The sequence below is a fragment of the Lucilia cuprina genome, chromosome 5, assembly GCF_022045245.1.
Source record: "Lucilia cuprina isolate Lc7/37 chromosome 5, ASM2204524v1, whole genome shotgun sequence".
Taxonomy (NCBI): Eukaryota; Metazoa; Arthropoda; class Insecta; order Diptera; family Calliphoridae; genus Lucilia; species Lucilia cuprina.
Window position 1 is genome coordinate 46370159 of NC_060953.1, and position 18762 is coordinate 46388920.

At 30.8% G+C, this 18762-nt stretch overlaps 1 protein-coding gene across 2 annotated transcripts in view; it reads right to left on the minus strand.

Moving 5' to 3' along the window:
* Window positions 1–18762, minus strand: part of LOC111681101 (carbonic anhydrase 2) — a 73253-nt gene that overhangs the window by 28042 nt on the left and 26449 nt on the right. The window lies entirely within an intron of this gene.

Consider the following 18762-nt stretch of genomic DNA (forward strand, 5'->3'; position numbering starts at 1 on the left):
TCAGTTCTAGTTCAGTTCTAGTTCAGTTCTAGTTCAGTTCCAGTTCAGTTCTAGTTCAGTTCTAGTTCAGTTCTAGTTCAGTTCTAGTTCAGTTCTAGTTCAGTTCAATTTTAGTTCATTTCAATTTCAGTTCTAGTTCAGTTCTTTTTCAGTCCTTGTTCAGTTCTTGTTCAGTTTTTGTTCAGTTCTTGTTCTTTTTTAGTTCTGTTCTAGTTCTTTTCTAGTTATGTTCTGGTTCTGTTCTAGTTCTGTTATAGTTCTGATCTAGTTCTGTTCTAGATCTGTTCTAGTTCAGTTCTAGATCAGTTCAATTTAAGTTCATTTTAATTTCAGTTCTAGTTCAGTTCTTTTTCAGTTCTTGTTAAGTTCTTGTTCAGTTTTTGTTCAGTTCTTGGTTTCTCTGGTTATTGTTAAGCCGGTCGATAATTTGTTGGTTAAAAAAATGTTTGTTTGTCGTTTCAATAAAAAAATAACAAGACAATGAGAAATTGGGGTTAAATTTAATTAATTATGGAATTATAATTAAAAAGCAATTAACCAATTGTACATTTTCATCTTCAACAACCCACAGTAATTTGATGACATTAAAATAGTGTTAAATAAGAGGACCGCATAATGAATATAAACACATGTTAATATGTACATAACAGATTGGTTGTTGGCAAATATTGTATTTTCCTATTTTTTGCTATTTCAAAGGTTCTTTAGGTCTGAAATTTCTTTTTATTTGTAAGATACATTTCTAAGAAGAAACTCTTTGACTAGACAGCAAGTCAATGAAGTGAAAACTTACATTTTCTTATTTAATTTGTTTATGATTATTGTACTATACTTAATCTCTGAGGAATATTTTTGTTCTTTTTTTGTTTTGGTTTGCCATTTTTGTTAAGGAATTAAAGAAGGGACATTTTGTTAGAATGTAACCCAAATTTTAGTTTGTGGTTTATTGGTTTGTTAAATTATAAATAGCATTATTGCAAATTTAATTTATAAAATATTTTTTTATATATTATTTATATAAATAAATCTGAAAAATGAAACATGTGAGGATTATTAATCATCATCATCGTCAATTCTATTCACATAACATTGATTTCATATATTGATAGGAATCACTTGTTGTTCTTATAATCGAGTAGTCATTCAGCTAGTTCGTCATTGTTAAGTAGATAAGTATTTATGAGGTTGTTAACGAAGGGAAGGGGGTGGGAATAAAAAGCTACTTAAAGTTTCTTGCTTAATCTCATGTTTTCCATTATAAATTGCCATTTTGTTCTTGGCCACAAACACTTAAGCATGAATTGAGTACCTTTTTTTCTGAAGGTGCACAACTTTTGGTAAACGTAAGAAATATTACATATAGAAAAGTGTTCTTAAATAGGTGAATATTAAGGGAGTGTAAAGGATCTTAAAGGAAATCAAGTACATATGCTTATATGAATGTAAGTTTCGGAAATGTGTTAAGAAAATTTTAAAACAAAAATATTTAAAAATATTATGGTAAAGAGTATTTAAAGATTCAAGAAAACAGAGTATATCTATCTATCTATCTATCTATCTATCTATCTATCTATCTATCTATCTATCTATCTATCTATCTATCTATCTATCTATCTATCTATCTATCTTTCTATCTATCTATCTATCTATCTATCTATCTATCTATCTATCTATCTATCTATCTATCTATCTATCTATCTATCTATCTATCTATCTATCTATCTATCTATCTATCTATATAACAGAATTTACAAATATCCTTTACATTTTTACCTCTTCCTTTGTCATCACAGAACACAGAATATCCACTTACTATCTACAAGTGCCAAGAACTAAAACAAAAACTTAATGAATGAAACCAAATAAAAAAATACAATAAAAATTCTCAATTCCAAAACATTTTCTCTCATTCATAAAAACGCAAATAAATTGCGCAGCATCCTGTGAGAGCGAAAAGTGAAAAAGCACACACACACGTCTATAAGGAAAGTAACATCAGGATAATATGAGTGAAATAAATAGACTGACCTTGTCATTGGAAACCAACAGTTGAAACTTGACCGTGAAATTGTCAACATGTAGTAGACAAGGATTCAAAAAAAGAGGCATATAACGTAAAAAAAAACAAAAATAATCTGTCGGCAACGAAAAATAAAATAAAAATAAAGAAATGACAGTTTAATTTGAATATGCAATTTAAAAGTAACAAACGGGTGTGTAAAATAAAGTAAATTTTAATAGAAATATATAAACCAAGTTAATATGGTTTTTTAATTAAATATTATTTTATATTTAATATTAAAAAATTGTTTTGGAAGTAAAGTTCAACAACTTTTCTAAAGTGTGCGCTAAATAAAATCAAATTAAAAAAGTTTTTTTTTTCACTAAACAGCAAAAGTTTTACCTCATTAAAAACCTCTTAAACAAAAGTAAATATATAAATATGTATGTATATATAAAACTAAATAAATTTATGACTAAAAATTTGTTTAAATAAAATCAAAAAGCGTACCTTAAAGCAAATGTTTAATAAAGTTATTTAGAGCACAATAGAAAAAATAAAGAAAATAAATTTAACCTAAAATTATAATATTTACAACAAATCTTTGTGTGTGCCTAAAATCCCACAAAAGTTTACAATTTAAATAACATCCCTAACGTATGCTTTAAAATGTCTACAAGTGTTAGCAAGTGTGTGTTTTAATGTGTTTTATAAAGTAGCGAAAAATCCCGCGCAAATAATGACGACATTCACATACATAAAAAAAGATAAATAGTGTCTTATTTGTATTTGTGTTGTAAGGCTTAAGTATGCTTATCACATAATCGGCTTATTAACACAGATTTAATTGTTGATTTAAGTTAAAAATTATTAAATTAATTTAATTAATATAATTCGGGGTAAGCAAAATCATTGTTATTAAAGACATTAAGTTTTAAATAATACCTTGTCGGTCACCTTATCTAACGTATAAACTTCCTTTGAAAGAGTTCAAAGGTCATACTTTTATGCCTTTTAAATAAAATTTAAATAAAGTTTTAAACAATTAAAATGTAACATCTCGAAAATTCTCATAATGAATACATGATAATTTTTCGCAAAATATTTATATATTTATATATGCAATGAACTTTGACCTTATCGCTAAGCGATGCATTGAACCGTTTATAAATAAAATATTGAATTTTATTTTGGGTTGTTTCATTAGAAAATTCCAAGAATTGAGTTATAAACATGCAAAAATTCATCGAATTTTCAAATGAAGAAGGGAGAGTGTTATATTTGGCTATGCCCACCTTTAACCTTATGCCGTTAGAGGAATGGACACGCCTTCCTTCAAAAAAACAAGGACGATCGCTATTTAAAATGGTTGAAATCGGGCCTTTAGGCTCATAAGTACGTTAAATGTTTTATAATGTCAACAAAAATCAGCAAAAATTAGTTTTATAGAATAATAAATGACAATACTAATTTTTGTTGTGATCGGGCCTCATTTGACCCTAGCCCCCATACAGACTCCACTTCAGAAAATGACTTGAAGGTCAAAATTAACTTATAATTACTTATAAAACGATTAAAATCTACATAAATGACTTTGAAGTAGACGTAAATTCATCTACCAAAATTTACAAGGATAGGCCCATATTTACCCCTTCTCCCCTATGAGCCCTCTTGTAAAAAATCTCTTTTTTTTGTCAACAATAAGTAAAAATATTCCACAATAAAACAGATTAAATACTTTATTAAAAAAATTCAAAATTTTAACATACTGAATGGTGTAGGGTATCATATGGTCGGAAATGTCCGACTATAAATTCATACTTGTTTTCTAAAGGTGACCATATATGGGGGCATTGGGTCAATTATGAATCGATTTATATAAGGTTCACTTATATGAGGGGTAACTAACTAACTAAGTAACTAACTAACTAACTAACTAACTAACTAACTAACTAACCAACTAACCAACTAACCAACTAACCAACTAACCAACTAACTTACTAATTAACTTACTTGCAATGTCCGTCTGTCAGTTATATAGTCAGTTATAATACCCTTGATTCTAGCTCTAATACTTTCTTAGATATACGATTTTTTTCTATTTAATTCATGTGGGGGCTTCAAGCTCCCCAAATAAAAGTCCGCCCTTTTTTGCTCCAAAATGTTCAAATGAATATTGAAGTAATTTATGCAAAATTTGATGATTTGATCCTAGATAAACAATATTTTGTATTTCATTCATATGGAAGATGTCAAGTCCCCATTAAAAGTTCGCTCGTTATACTCTAAATGTTTAGATGAATGTCAAAGCAAAATTTAAAGATTTTAGCTCTAATAGATTCTCAGATATACGAATGTGTTTATTTTATTTATATGGTAGCTCCAAGACCCCATAGTAGTCTGCCAATTTAATACCCAAAATGTTTAAATGGATTTTAAAATTATTCGTGCAAAATTTCTAACTGTAACAGTTTTCAAGATAAACGAATTTTTGTATTTAATTTATATGAGAGGTGCCACGCCCCTAATGCTAGTCCTCCCACATTTTATCTTAAATAGTCATATTGACACTAAAGTGGCCCCTAAAAAAATTGAAAACTCTAACTATTATATTATCTCTAGACAAACGAATTTTTGTATTTAATTAATATGGGAGGTATCGCTCCCCTCATGGGTAGTCCGCCAATTTATTACTCAAAATATTTTCAATGGATGTTAAAGTTATTCATTTTAAGATTCTAACTGTAATAGTTTCCAAGATAAATGAATTTTTGTATTTAATTTATATGGGAGGTGCCACGCCCCCTCCGCCCACTTTTTATCCTAAATAATCATATTGACATTAACTTGCCTCCGACAAATTTTGAGGACTCTAACTATTATATTATTTCAAGATAAAGAAATTTTAGGAGGTGCCGCTTCCCTCATGGGTAGTCCGCCAATTTAATACCCAAAATGTTTTCAATGGATGTTATAGTTATTCATGCAAATTTTAAGATTCTAACTAATAGTAGTAATAGTAATAGTTGCCATGATAAATGCATTTTTGTTTTTAACTTATATGGGAGGTGCCACTCCCCCTAACGCTAGTCCGCCCACTTTTTAGCCTAAATAATCATATTGACACTAAAGTGCCTCCGACAAAATTTGAGGACTCTAACTGTTCTATTATCTCAAATATACGAATTTTATATTTTCTTAATGTGGACTTGAAATTTGTAAATAAAGAGTAGCCTATTACCTATTCCCGACATACAGGAATACGCTGTGAAATTTTCAAGAAAATCGGTTCAGCCGTTTAGTAGTCTAATATGTATATATCTATAGGAAGACAAATTCAAATTTCAAGAAAATCAGTGAATAAGTGTTTAACCCTTTATGAATCATTCATAAAACAGTAGTCCAGACGTTATTATGGGTTTATTACGGAATGTCTAAACGTAACGTGGAAGATAATTCTGAAAGATCCACAGAAAAAAACTTCTATATAACTCTTGAATGTAAAGTATTGCCAAGAATCTTCTAGATGTGACTAGGAAGTCACTTCTTGAAGTGACTTCTTAGTATCATCTAGAATTGTTCCTATATTATCTTCTAGAAGATGAGTTGAGATGAAGTACCCATGGGTACTAGACTAACGGACAGACATACACAAATACATAAAGTATATTTCCTGCAGTTCTAAAAAGAGTCAATGCATCCGAAAAAGACAGTGATTTCCACCAACTTCTAACCACTTGTTTGTCACTATTTCGATTTTTGTCACTTTGTCACTTTAGTGTTCCTTTTGTAAACGAGAAAGGAGACACTGAAAGTTGTTTGCTGTCTCTTCGTTATTTATTGGATGGCGATAGACTTCCTCGTAGGACAAGCATATGTTAAAATAGCTGTTCACCTAGACAACCGTGGTAAGTTCAAAAGGCAGTTCTGGACTGTCCGGCCGAACTTCCCCCCGGGGGCATGTTACCTTGGCCTTGGTGTTATTGCAATCCCGGGGTATATAGAGGTGGCCAATACCGCCGGTCTGACCGGGATTGAAAAATTGGTTACAGTCTACTGTTTGGCTTAGTCCTTGCATAGATTGCCAGAGGTCAGACCAGAGCACCGCATAATCTAGTACTACGGGTGGCCAGTTGCCCGCAGGACTATGTCCTGGCTGGTCAGTTGGTTGAGGTTCCTTCGGGATCCACGTAGTGGCTGTGGTTTAAACCCAAATTCGCGGGAAGAGTAAGTGGCGGTTAAAAGACTGATGCATGATAATAGTCAATATTTCGGGATAAGTTCGGTGCTGTTGCCGAAAATCAACAGATACCCCACAGAGGAGTGACTGTGGGACTAAGCGTTGGAAATGGGTTGGTGTCAATTGTATATGATACGGAATAAATGTAGAGGTATGCGGGCCTTACCCCATCCGTATACCTAAATGAGTGTGTCGTATGTTTTTCTCTATGAATGTGTCGAATAAATGAGATGTGTGCTGGGTTGAATGATGATGGATGAAAGATATCATATACAAGTGATACCAATTAATTTTCCTTCTTTGTCCAGATATGTTCAGAGTTTACTCTGTTCATATCAGACTTGCCACAGCGTGTCACTGTGAGTAAGAACAATGTCTAAGGCTTATTGATGGATCGTGCTTCGGTCCACCAGTTACATCTCTAGGTGCTGTTGCCGAATCAACAGAGCCATAGTAGTGTGGTTGTCTTTCAACGTGACTACTTTGGCAAGAGATTAGATAGCTCGAGTACTCCAGCAAAGTACTTACGCATGGACCGGTCATAGCCAATGTGCAAAAATTGCCACCTGAGTCCTCATTGAAGACAAAGGGGCGATGGTAGACCGTTCTCAAGTCTACTCTGTGGATGAAAAAGATCACCGTGGGATAAGACCGACACGGCAGTTGCTCACGTTAAGACTCTCGACAGTCTGTCCGGCCGAACTGTATTCTTACGTGTTACCTTGTTAATAGTCATCTAATACTGCAGATTCTTTTGCAGATTTTATTAATGAAACTTATTTTTTTGTTAAGCAAATCTGACAAACATTAAAACGTTAAAAAGTTCAAATGACATACAGATATGTACAAACTGATGCCATACCGAAAAGATATTTGCCTTTTTATGATTTATTGCAACAAATTTTTAATTGCCTTTAAAAAAAATTAATGACAAACAAAAAATATTCATATTTTTGTTTAGCAATTGCTAGAAAATTTGATAAACAAAAGAAATTACTCAGCATTAAAAAGAGTACTATACTTGTTTTAAAAACATCAATGTTTATTTCCTAATTGCAACACTCTATAGCAATTATATGTATAAAACAATTTTTAGTTTTTTTGTTTCTTTATATTATTAAAATTAAGTCTTGTTATTATAATTAGCAAACTACTGTAGGCTTTATTTTCATTTATTTTTATTTATAAATTATAAATAAATGGAAATTTTTATACGTTTTCCAATATTTTTTATTTATTATAATTTTTTTCAGACTATTTTTTTCTAGACTATAGACTAGACTATAGACTAGACTATAGACTAGACTATAGACTAGACTATAGACTAGACTATAGACTAGACTATAGACTAGACTATAGACTAGACTATAGACTAGACTATAGACTAGACTATAGACTAGACTATAGACTAGACTATAGACTAGACTATAGACTAGACTATAGACTAGACTATAGACTAGGCTATTGACTAGACTATAGACTAGACTACAGACTAGACTATAGACTAGACTATAGACTAGACTATAGACTAGACTATAGACTAGACTATAGACTAGACTATAGACTAGACTATAGACTAGACTATAGACTAGACTATAGACTAGACTATAGACTAGACTATAGACTAGACTATAGACTAGACTATAGACTAGACTATAGACTAGACTATAGACTAGACTATAGACTAGACTATAGACTAGACTATAGACTAGACTATAGACTAGACTATAGACTAGACTATAGACTAGACTATAGACTAGACTATAGACTAGACTATAGACTAGACTATAGACTAGACTATAGACTAGACTATAGACTAGACTATAGACTAGACTATAGACTAGACTATAGACTAGACTATAGACTAGACTATAGACTGGAACTATAGACTAGACTATAGACTAGACTATAGACTAGACTATAGACTAGACTATAGACTAGACTATAGACTAGACTATAGACTAGACTATAGACTAGACTATAGACTAGACTATAGACTAGACTATAGACTAGACTATAGACTAGACTATAGACTAGACTATAGACTAGACTATAGACTAGACAATAGAAGAGACTATAGACTAGACTATAGAAGAGACTATAGATTAGACGATAGACTACATTATATACCAGATTTGATATATAAGAATTATATTAATATTAAATTTATTTATACCCCCAAATCATGTAAAGAAACCTTAAACTTCAAAGCTCTCACCCCTTACCCAATAATGTTCTATTTGGTTAAATTGTTCAGCGTAAGAATTGTAAAAAAAAAGTTTCACAGAAATGTTGAAAATCAAATCTTTTTTCTTAATTCATAACAATAAAACTAAAGAAACCATTGCTAGGTAATAACGCCCATTCACCTCTAAGTTTATATTAAAAATATTATAAATACAACCAATTTCTCTTACCTGTTCAGTTTTTTATTTCTAGGAACATCCTTTTTTTCTGTAAATAAAGAAAACAATAAAAAAATATGAACAACAGAAATAATGTTTTATTCTGAACAATTAAAAAATTAAAGGTTTAATAATTTTAGTTTATTTTTTTTTCTATGAAAAGAATTTTATAAACATGTTCGTAATATTATGCACGAGTTAAGATTGAAAAACACACAAAATACAGAAACAAAACATTTTAAATTAACATAATGATGACAATTACTATTTACGGAGAACAATTATAATAATAATATAAAATTGTTTTTTTCTGATAAAAAGAAGTAATTTACTGTTTAAAGTAGAACAATAGAATTTTGACTCGATTGTTTGTATAAAAATGTTTGCGCATTTTGATAAACATTTTACCTCTTTCTTTTGAAAATGGTTTAGTATCCATTTTAATACAAATATCTTATTTTAAGGTTTAGTTATTGGTTTAATTCGTTCAACTTTTATTAGTATATTTTTCTACATCCAATTAATCAAAGCAAAATAATTGTCACTTTTATGGCTCTATGTAATGTACAGTGTTATTAGTTGTTCTGATCTGATTTAACACCACTCTAGTAATTACAATAATAAATTCGATTTTCTCACTTCCTCATTAAGACCCCCGGAGGCATGTTACCTTGGTGAAGCTTCCACCTTGGTGTTATTACAATCCCGGTGTAAAAGGAGGTGGTCAATACCTCTAGTTTGGCCGTGACTAAAAAATTGGTTACAATCCTTGCATAGATTGAAAAGAGGTCAGACCAGAGCACCGCATAATCTGTTACTACGGGTGGCTAGACTAAACTATAGACTAGACCATAGACTAGACTATAGACTAGACTATAGACTAGACTATAGACTAGACTATAGACTAGACTATAGACTAGACTATAGACTAGACTATAGACTAGAATATAGAATAGACTATAGACTAGAATATAGACTAGAATATAGACTAGACTATAGACTAGACAATAGACTAGTCTATAGTCTAGACTATAGACTAGACTATAGACTAGACTATAGACTACACTATAGACTAGACTATAGACTAGACTACACTATAGACTAGACTATAGACTAGACTATAGACTAGATTATAGACTAGACTATAGACTAGACTATAGACTAGACTATAGACTACACTATAGACTAGACTAAACTATAGACTAGACTATAGACTAGACTATAGACTAGACTATAGACTAGACTATAGACTAGACTATAGACTACACTATAGACTAGACTATAGACTAGACTATAGACTAGACTATAGACTAGACTATAGACTAGACTATAGACTAGACTATAGGACTAGACTATAGACTAGGACTATAGACTATACTATAGACTAGACTATAGACTTAGACTATAGACTAGACTAATAGACTAGACTATAGACTAGACTATAGACTAGACTATAGACTAGACTATAGACTAGACTATAGACTAGACTATAGACTAAACTATAGACTAGACTATAGACTAGACTATAGACTAGACAATAGACTAGACTATAGACTAGACTATAGACTAGACTATAGACTAGACTATAGACTAGACTATAGACTAGACTATAGACTAGACTATAGACTAGACTATAGACTAGACTATAGACTAGACTATAGACTAGACTATAGACTAGACTATAGACTAGACTATAGACTAGACTATAGACTAGACTATAGACTAGACTATAGACTAGACTAGACTAGACTATAGACTAGACTATAGACTAGACTATAGACTAGACTATAGACTAGACTATAGACTAGACTATAGACTAGACTATAGACTAGACTATAGGACTAGACTATAGACTAGACTATAGACTAGACTATAGACTAGACTATAGACTAGACTATAGACTAGACTATAGACTAGACTATAGACTAGACTATAGACTAGACTATAGACTAGACTATAGACTAGACTATAGACTCTAAGACTATAGACTAGACTATAGACTAGACTATAGACTAGACTATAGACTAGACTATAGACTAGACTATAGACTAGACTATAGATAGACTATAGACTAGACTATAGACTAGACTATAGACTAGACTATAGACTAGACTATAGACTAGACTATAGACTAGACTATAGACTAGACTATAGACTAGACTATAGACTAGGACTATAGACTAGACTATAGACTAGACTATAGACTAGACTATAGACTAGACTATAGACTAGACTATAGACTAGACTATAGACTAGACTATAGACTAGGACTATAGACTAGACTATAGACTAGACTATAGACTAGACTATAGACTAGACTATAGACTAGACTATAGACTAGACTATAGACTAGACTATAGACTAGACTATAGACTAGACTATAGACTAGACTATAGACTAGACTATAGACTAGACTATAGACTAGACTATAGACTAGACTATATAGACTAGACTATAGACTAGACTATAGACTAGACTATAGACTAGACTATAGACTAGACTATAGACTAGACTATAGACTAGACTATAGACTAGACTATAGACTAGACTATAGACTAGACTATAGACTAGACTATAGACTAGACTATAGACTAGACTATAGACTAGACTATAGACTAGACTATAGACTAGGACTATAGACTAGACTATAGACTAGACTATAGACTAGACTATAGACTAGACTATAGACTAGACTATAGACTAGACTATAGACTAGACTATAGACTAGACTATATACTAGACTATAGACTAGACTATAGACTAGACTATAGACTAGACTATAGACTAGACTATAGACTAGACTATAGACTAGACTATAGACTAGACTATAGACTAGACTATAGACTAGACTATAGACTAGACTATAGACTAGACTATAGACTAGACTATAGACTAGACTATAGACTAGACTATAGACTAGACTATAGACTAGACTATAGACTAGACTATAGACTGGACTATAGACTAGACTATAGACTAGACTATAGACTAGACTATAGACTAGACTATAGACTAGACTATAGACTAGACTATAGACTAGACTATAGACTAGACTATAGACTAGACTATAGACTAGACTATAGACTAGACTATAGACTAGACTATAGACTAGACTATAGACTAGATTATAGACTAGATTATAGACTAGATTATAGACTAGATTATAGACTAGACTATAGACTAGACTATAGACTAGATAATAGACTAGACTATGGAAAGGACTATAGATAAGATTAGAAATAATGCGAAATGTGTTAACTTGTCTGTTCAAAAAGTTTTAATACGAATGGAATAAATGAACTCAATTAAAACAAGAAATCATTGCCTTAAAAAATTCAGTAAATTGAGATGTTGGAAACCCTTAACATAACATCATTTCTATAAAAAAATCGATGGGAAACATCTTATAAATTACAAAATTATATACGAATGTATGTTTGTATGTTTATCAAGGAGAATTAAAAAAAATATTCTGTCTACCGTCTGCATAATATCATATGTAGATTTTTTGAAAATTTATTGGTGCATAATTTCGTAATTTAAGAGAAATATAAAGATAAAAATTCTTCCAATATAAAGCTAAGCCGAATGTTACATACATACATACATATGTACATATGAATATATGAACTTTGCAAGAATATGCTTGCACATATAGCTTAGGGTGGACTCTTTATGAATGATAAAAAAGTTAGATGATTTTTATAATTTATTTCACTTTTACATAGTTTTTTTGTCAATTAAATATTTAGTTAATTCAAAAAAGAGCCATCCTAACTTTCAAATTTACTCTTTCAAATATGAATTAATAACTGTAAGCAATAGCATGTCTGCCTGTGAGGAATGAACTAGATGAATGTTTGAATGACATTGATGATTGGTAATTTTTGTTTTTTGTTTTTTTGCTTTACACTTGTGAAATTTCATACGTAGTTAAAGTTGTTATTAAAATATATTGCTAACGTCTTTTGATTTTCAGGTGGCAATATTTAGACATGATTCATGCTCAAGTACTTGAGTTATGTGATATAATTATCCCAGTAAAAACTTTATTGACAGTTGTAGGATTTAAAGTCATTCTTTTAACAGAGTGATGCAATTGGTAGTAATTAAGTGGTTCAGCAAGTGCTTTTATGTCTCGGAGAGAAAAAAGTAGCTTACGAGCACTTACATGTAAATTTTTCCGCTCACATTTAAATTTATATAAGTTATTTCCACTAATACAGCAAACTGGCAAAAACACATTTGTCTTCAACATTATCTCTTTAATTTACTATTCTGTCATTTGTTTGTTCCATCTTTGTGACATTATTCAATTTCCAAAGACATTTTTTACACATCCTTTTTATCTTCATGTTAAATTGTTCATCTCTTTTAGGGTCTTCTTTAGAAATCAGTACTTAAGCAGACGTACATAAGTACTAAAGAATGCTACAAGAAATATCAAGCTTTAACATGGATTGCATGTGATGGCGAACTGTATCTATATATCTATCTATCTATCTATCTATCTATCTATCTATCTATCTATCTATCTATCTATCTATCTATCTATCTATCTATCTATCTATCTATCTATCTATCTATCTATCTATCTATTTATCTGTTTATCTATCTATCTATCTACCTATCTATCTATCTATCTATCTATCTATCTATCTATCTATCTATCTATCTATCTATCTATCTATCTATCTATCTATCTATCTATCTATCTATCTATCTATCTATCTATCTATCTATCTTTCTATCTATCTATCTATCTATCTATCTATCTATCTATCTATCTATCTATCTATCTATCTATCTATCTATCTATCTATGTATCTATCTATCTATCTATCTATCTATCTATCTATCTATCTATCTATCTATCTATCTATCTATCTATCTATCTATATATATATATATCTATATATCTATCTATCTATCTATCTATCTATCTATCTATCTATCTATCTATCTATCTATCTATCTATCTATCTATCTATCTATCTATTTATCTGTCTATTTATCTATCTGTTTATCTATCTATTTACCTATCTACCAGGTTAAAGACTTGCACCTTGTAAATGATAAATATTACAAGCTGAATGACAAACATGAGTAACAACTTTTTGACGAAGTACAACAAATCAAAGCACTCATAAAATTTATTGATTTCCCCTTAGAAATACTCTTTTGCAAAAAAAATTTAACTTTTTCAAAAACAAAAATGAAAAGGGAACTTGAATATTTAATCTAATGCACAATTTCCAATTTACCTTTACGGTTTTTATATTTCATCTTATTTTTATTATATAAAAATACAAAACTACACTATTTCCATTATATGTAAATATATCATTTATAATTGCATTCGAGAAAAAATCTATAAAAAATTCTGAAATATCGTTGAAAATTTCTTGAAAAAAATTTTAAATTTCTAAAAAATAAAACAGAAACTTTCACACATTCAATTGAAAATATATGGTCTGACAATTGGAAATCGTGTAACAACTGCAGTACACCGTCATAAATATGTTGCTAAAAAAGTAAAGAGTAAAGACAAATGTATAGAAAAATTTATATTATTTCCAACACAAGTACTTTTACAGATAAAAAGATTGAACATGAAAAAAACACAGCAACTAACTAGTAACTATATATAACGTACAAGTATCATTCAAGTTTTAAAATGTTTAAAATTCGCTAAATAAAAAAAAAAAACCATAAAAAGTGCATGACGATGTCATAAAATTTTTAAATTTAAGAAAAATTGCTTGTTTTGAGAATGATGAGCAACCCCACCACAAACATTGGTTTGTATTATTGAGTGCTTTTGTTGAAATTGTTCAAATAGAATTGGAAGCTAATCGAAATTTTAAACCCCTTTTATTTTAAATGCGTTCTTGTTGACAGCATGATTTGTGATTAGTCTTTATGGCCTCCATTTAAAGTACAGGTAATGAAAATGAGTTAATTTTTTTAATATCTACTTGAATTAAGGGTTTTGCTTGTAAATGAGTTAATGAATAAAAGATTTAATTATTTTTACCACAAAACAAGAATGTAAAATTAAAATTAAAATTAAATACCTATTGTTGTTTATTTAAAAATTATGAACATAGAAATAAAATTTATTCGATGTTTATCAAAAAATAGGAACTAAACTAGGACTGAAACAAAAATGAACTAGAACTGAACTAGAACTGAACTAGAACTGAACTAGAACTGAACTAGAACTGAACTAGAACTGAACTAGAACTGAACTACAACTGAACTAGAACTGAACTAGAACTGAACTAGAACTGAACTAGAACTGAACTAGAACTGAACTAGAACTGAACTACAACTGAACTAGAACTGAACTAGAACTGAACTAGAACTGAACTAGAACTGAACTAGAACTGAACTAGAACTGAACTAGAACTGAACTAGAACTGAACTAGAACTGAACTAGAACTGAACTAGAACTGAACTAGAACTGAACTAGAGCTGAACTAGAACTGAACTAGAACTGAACTAGAACTGAACTAGAACTGAACTAGAACTGAACTAGAACTGAACTAGAACTGAACTAGAACTGAACTAGAACTGAACTAGAGCTGAACTAGAACTGAACTAGAACTGAACTAGAACTGAACTAGAACTGAACTAGAACTGAACTAGAACTGAACTAGAACTGAACTAGAACTGAACTAGAACTGAACTAGAACTGAACTAGAACTGAACTAGAACTGAACTAGAACTGAACTAGAACTGAACTAGAACTGAACTAGAACTGAACTAGAACTGAACTAGAACTGAACTAGAACTGAACTAGAACTGAACTAGAACTGAACTAGAACTGAACTAGAACTGAACTAGAACGAGAACTGAACTAGAACTGAACTAGAACTGAACTAGAACTGAACTAGAACTGAACTAGAACTGAACTAGAACTGAACTAGAACTGAACTAGAACTGAACTAGAACTGAACTAGAACTGAACTAGAACTGAACTAGAACTGAACTAGAACTGAACTAGAACTGAACTAGACTGAACTAGAACTGAACTAGAACTGAACTAGAACTGAACTAGAACTGAACTAGAACTGAACTAGAACTGAACTAGAACTGAACTAGAACTGAACTAGAACTGAACTAGAACTGAACTAGAACTGAACTAGAACTGAACTAGAACTGAACTAGAACTGAACTAGAACTGAACTAGAACTGAACTAGAACTGAACTAGAACTGAACTAGAACTGAACTAGAACTGAACTAGAACTGAACTAGAACTGAACTAGAACTGAACTAGAACTGAACTAGAACTGAACTAGAACTGAACTAGAACTGAACTAGAACTGAACTAGAACTGAACTAGAACTGAACTAGAACTGAACTAGAACTGAACTAGAACTGAACTAGAACTGAACTAGAACTGAACTAGAACTGAACTAGAACTGAACTAGAACTGAACTAGAACTGATCTAGAACTGAACTAGAACTGAACTAGAACTGAACTAGAACTGAACTAGAACTGAACTAGAACTGAACTAGAACTGAACTAGAACTGAACTAGAACTGAACTAGAACTGAACTAGAACTGAACTAGAACAGAACTAGAACTGAACTAGAACTGAACTAGAACTGAACTAGAACTCAACTAGAACTCAACTAGAACTGAACTAGAACTGAACTAGAACTGAACTAGAACTGAACTAGAACTGAACTAGAACTGAACTAGAACTGAACTAGAACTGAACTAGAACTGAACTAGAACTGAACTAGAACTGAACTAGAACTGAACTAGAACTGAACTAGAACTGAACTAGAACTGAACTAGAACTGAACTAGAACTGAACTAGAACTAAACTTGAACTGAACTAGAATTGAACTAGAACTGAAACAGAACCAGAATAGTTCCAGATTGGTACATTAACTACTCCACATTTTACTTAGAAATATTCAATTTTAAATGATTTTGTTTTTATTTGTTTCCACACTGTACTTCAAAGAAAATCTTATACCTTAGGCAAATGAGTCCCAGGCGGGAGCATTTTACTTAAGAACGTTTAACACCAAAGTATGTAATTACATTTTATCTAAAGTCAAGGATGTAATAACACAAAAACGTTTTGCAAAAAACACAGCCGGTTAAACACCTTACTTGTTGATGGTAGCTAAATTCTTAGTAAAAATAGCAAAAGTCAATGATTTTGCCATTTAAAGAATAAAAACAAGAAATCTTTAAAAAGATTAATACAATTTCATCATCTAAGAGCAGAATATTTAAATTATATGATACGTAAAAATATTATTGTTTTTTTACAATAAGATTTCCATGGCAAATAGCTAACAAAGGTAATTTGTCAACGAAACAACACAGACAACATGCACGTGTAAAATGTGAAAATAAATTTATACTAGGTTATTTTTAAAAATTCTCCTTTAATGACAACAAATAAGGATGATATCAAAAAGAAAATCGAATATGTACGTTCCATACCGAAAGCAGTTAGTTTGAAAAACTCTTCGTATTTTAGATTTCAGAAAAAGAAATGAAATTTGTTTTGGTATCCCACGAGGCGAACCTCCCTTATATACTTATGTGTCATAGTCAGAATATTTAAAAACGATATGAATTTCAATCGTGTGACATCTTCAAAGTTGCGTATTAGTAATATATTAAAGGGGCTTTATACATATACATATGTAAGTATTTCACACACTCTTAAGAAAAGATAACAGATAAATCTTCTAAATTATAAAGAATTTTCAGATATAAACGTCAGAATTAAAGTGAACTTTCTAGCTGAGTTACTTAAATAATACATTAAATATTGTTAAAGAGACAATATATCATTTATGAACTTGTAGTACAAGGTTAGGACAAATTCCTAGAAATATGTATTAAATACTATTAACTAAATAGGAATTTACTAGAACTGGAACTGAACTAAAACAAGAACTAGAACTGAACTAGAACTGAACTAGAACTGAACTAGAACTGAACTAGAACTGAACTAGAACTGAACTAGAACTGAACTAGAACTGAACTAGAACTGAACTAGAACTGAACTAGAACTGAACTAGAACTGAACTAGAACTGAACTAGAACTGAACTAGAACTGAACTAGAACTGAACTAGAACTAAACTAGAACTGAACTAGAACTGAACTAGAACTGAACTAGAACTGAACTAGAACTGAACTAGAACTGAACTAGAACTGAACTAGAACTAAACTAGAACTGAACTAGAACTGAACTAGAACTGAACTAGAACTGAACTAGAACTGAACTAGAACTGAACTAGAACTGAACTAGAACTGAACTAGAACTGAACTAGAACTGAACTAGAACTGAACTAGAACTGAACTAGAACTGAACTAGAACTGAACTAGAACTGAACTAGAACTGAACTAGAACTGAACTAGAACTGAACTAGAACTGAACTAGAACTGAACTAGAACTGAACTAGAACTGAACTAGAACTGAACTAGAACTGAACTAGAACTGAACTAGAACTGAACTAGAACTGAACTAGAACTGAACTAGAACTGAACTAGAAACTGAACTAGAACTGAACTAGAACTGAACTAGAACTGAACTAGAACTGAACTAGAACTGAACTAGAACTGAACTAGAACTGAACTAGAACTGAACTAGAACTGAACTAGAACTGAAATAGAACTGAACTAGAACTGAACTAGAACTGAACTAGAACTGAACTAGAACTAGAACTGAACTAGAACTAGAACTAGAACTGAACTAGAACTGAACTAGAACTGAACTAGAACTGAACTAGAACTGAACTAGAACTGAACTAGAACTGAACTAGAACTGAACTAGAACTGAACTAGAACTGAACTAGAACTGAACCAGAACTAAACCAAAACTGAACTAGAACTAGAACTGAACTAGAACAAAAGTTTTACTAGAACTAAACTAGATCTGAACTTCAACTAGTACTTATCTTGAACTAGTACTAAACATGAACTAGAACAAAAGTTTTACTAGAAGTTAACTATATCTGAACTAAAAAATAAGTTTTAAACAAAAGAAAATAATTTTAATTATAATTTAGCTTCAGTAATCACTTTTGACAGAACCTTCCTACTTCTATCACCAAAATAAAAACAAGTGTGAA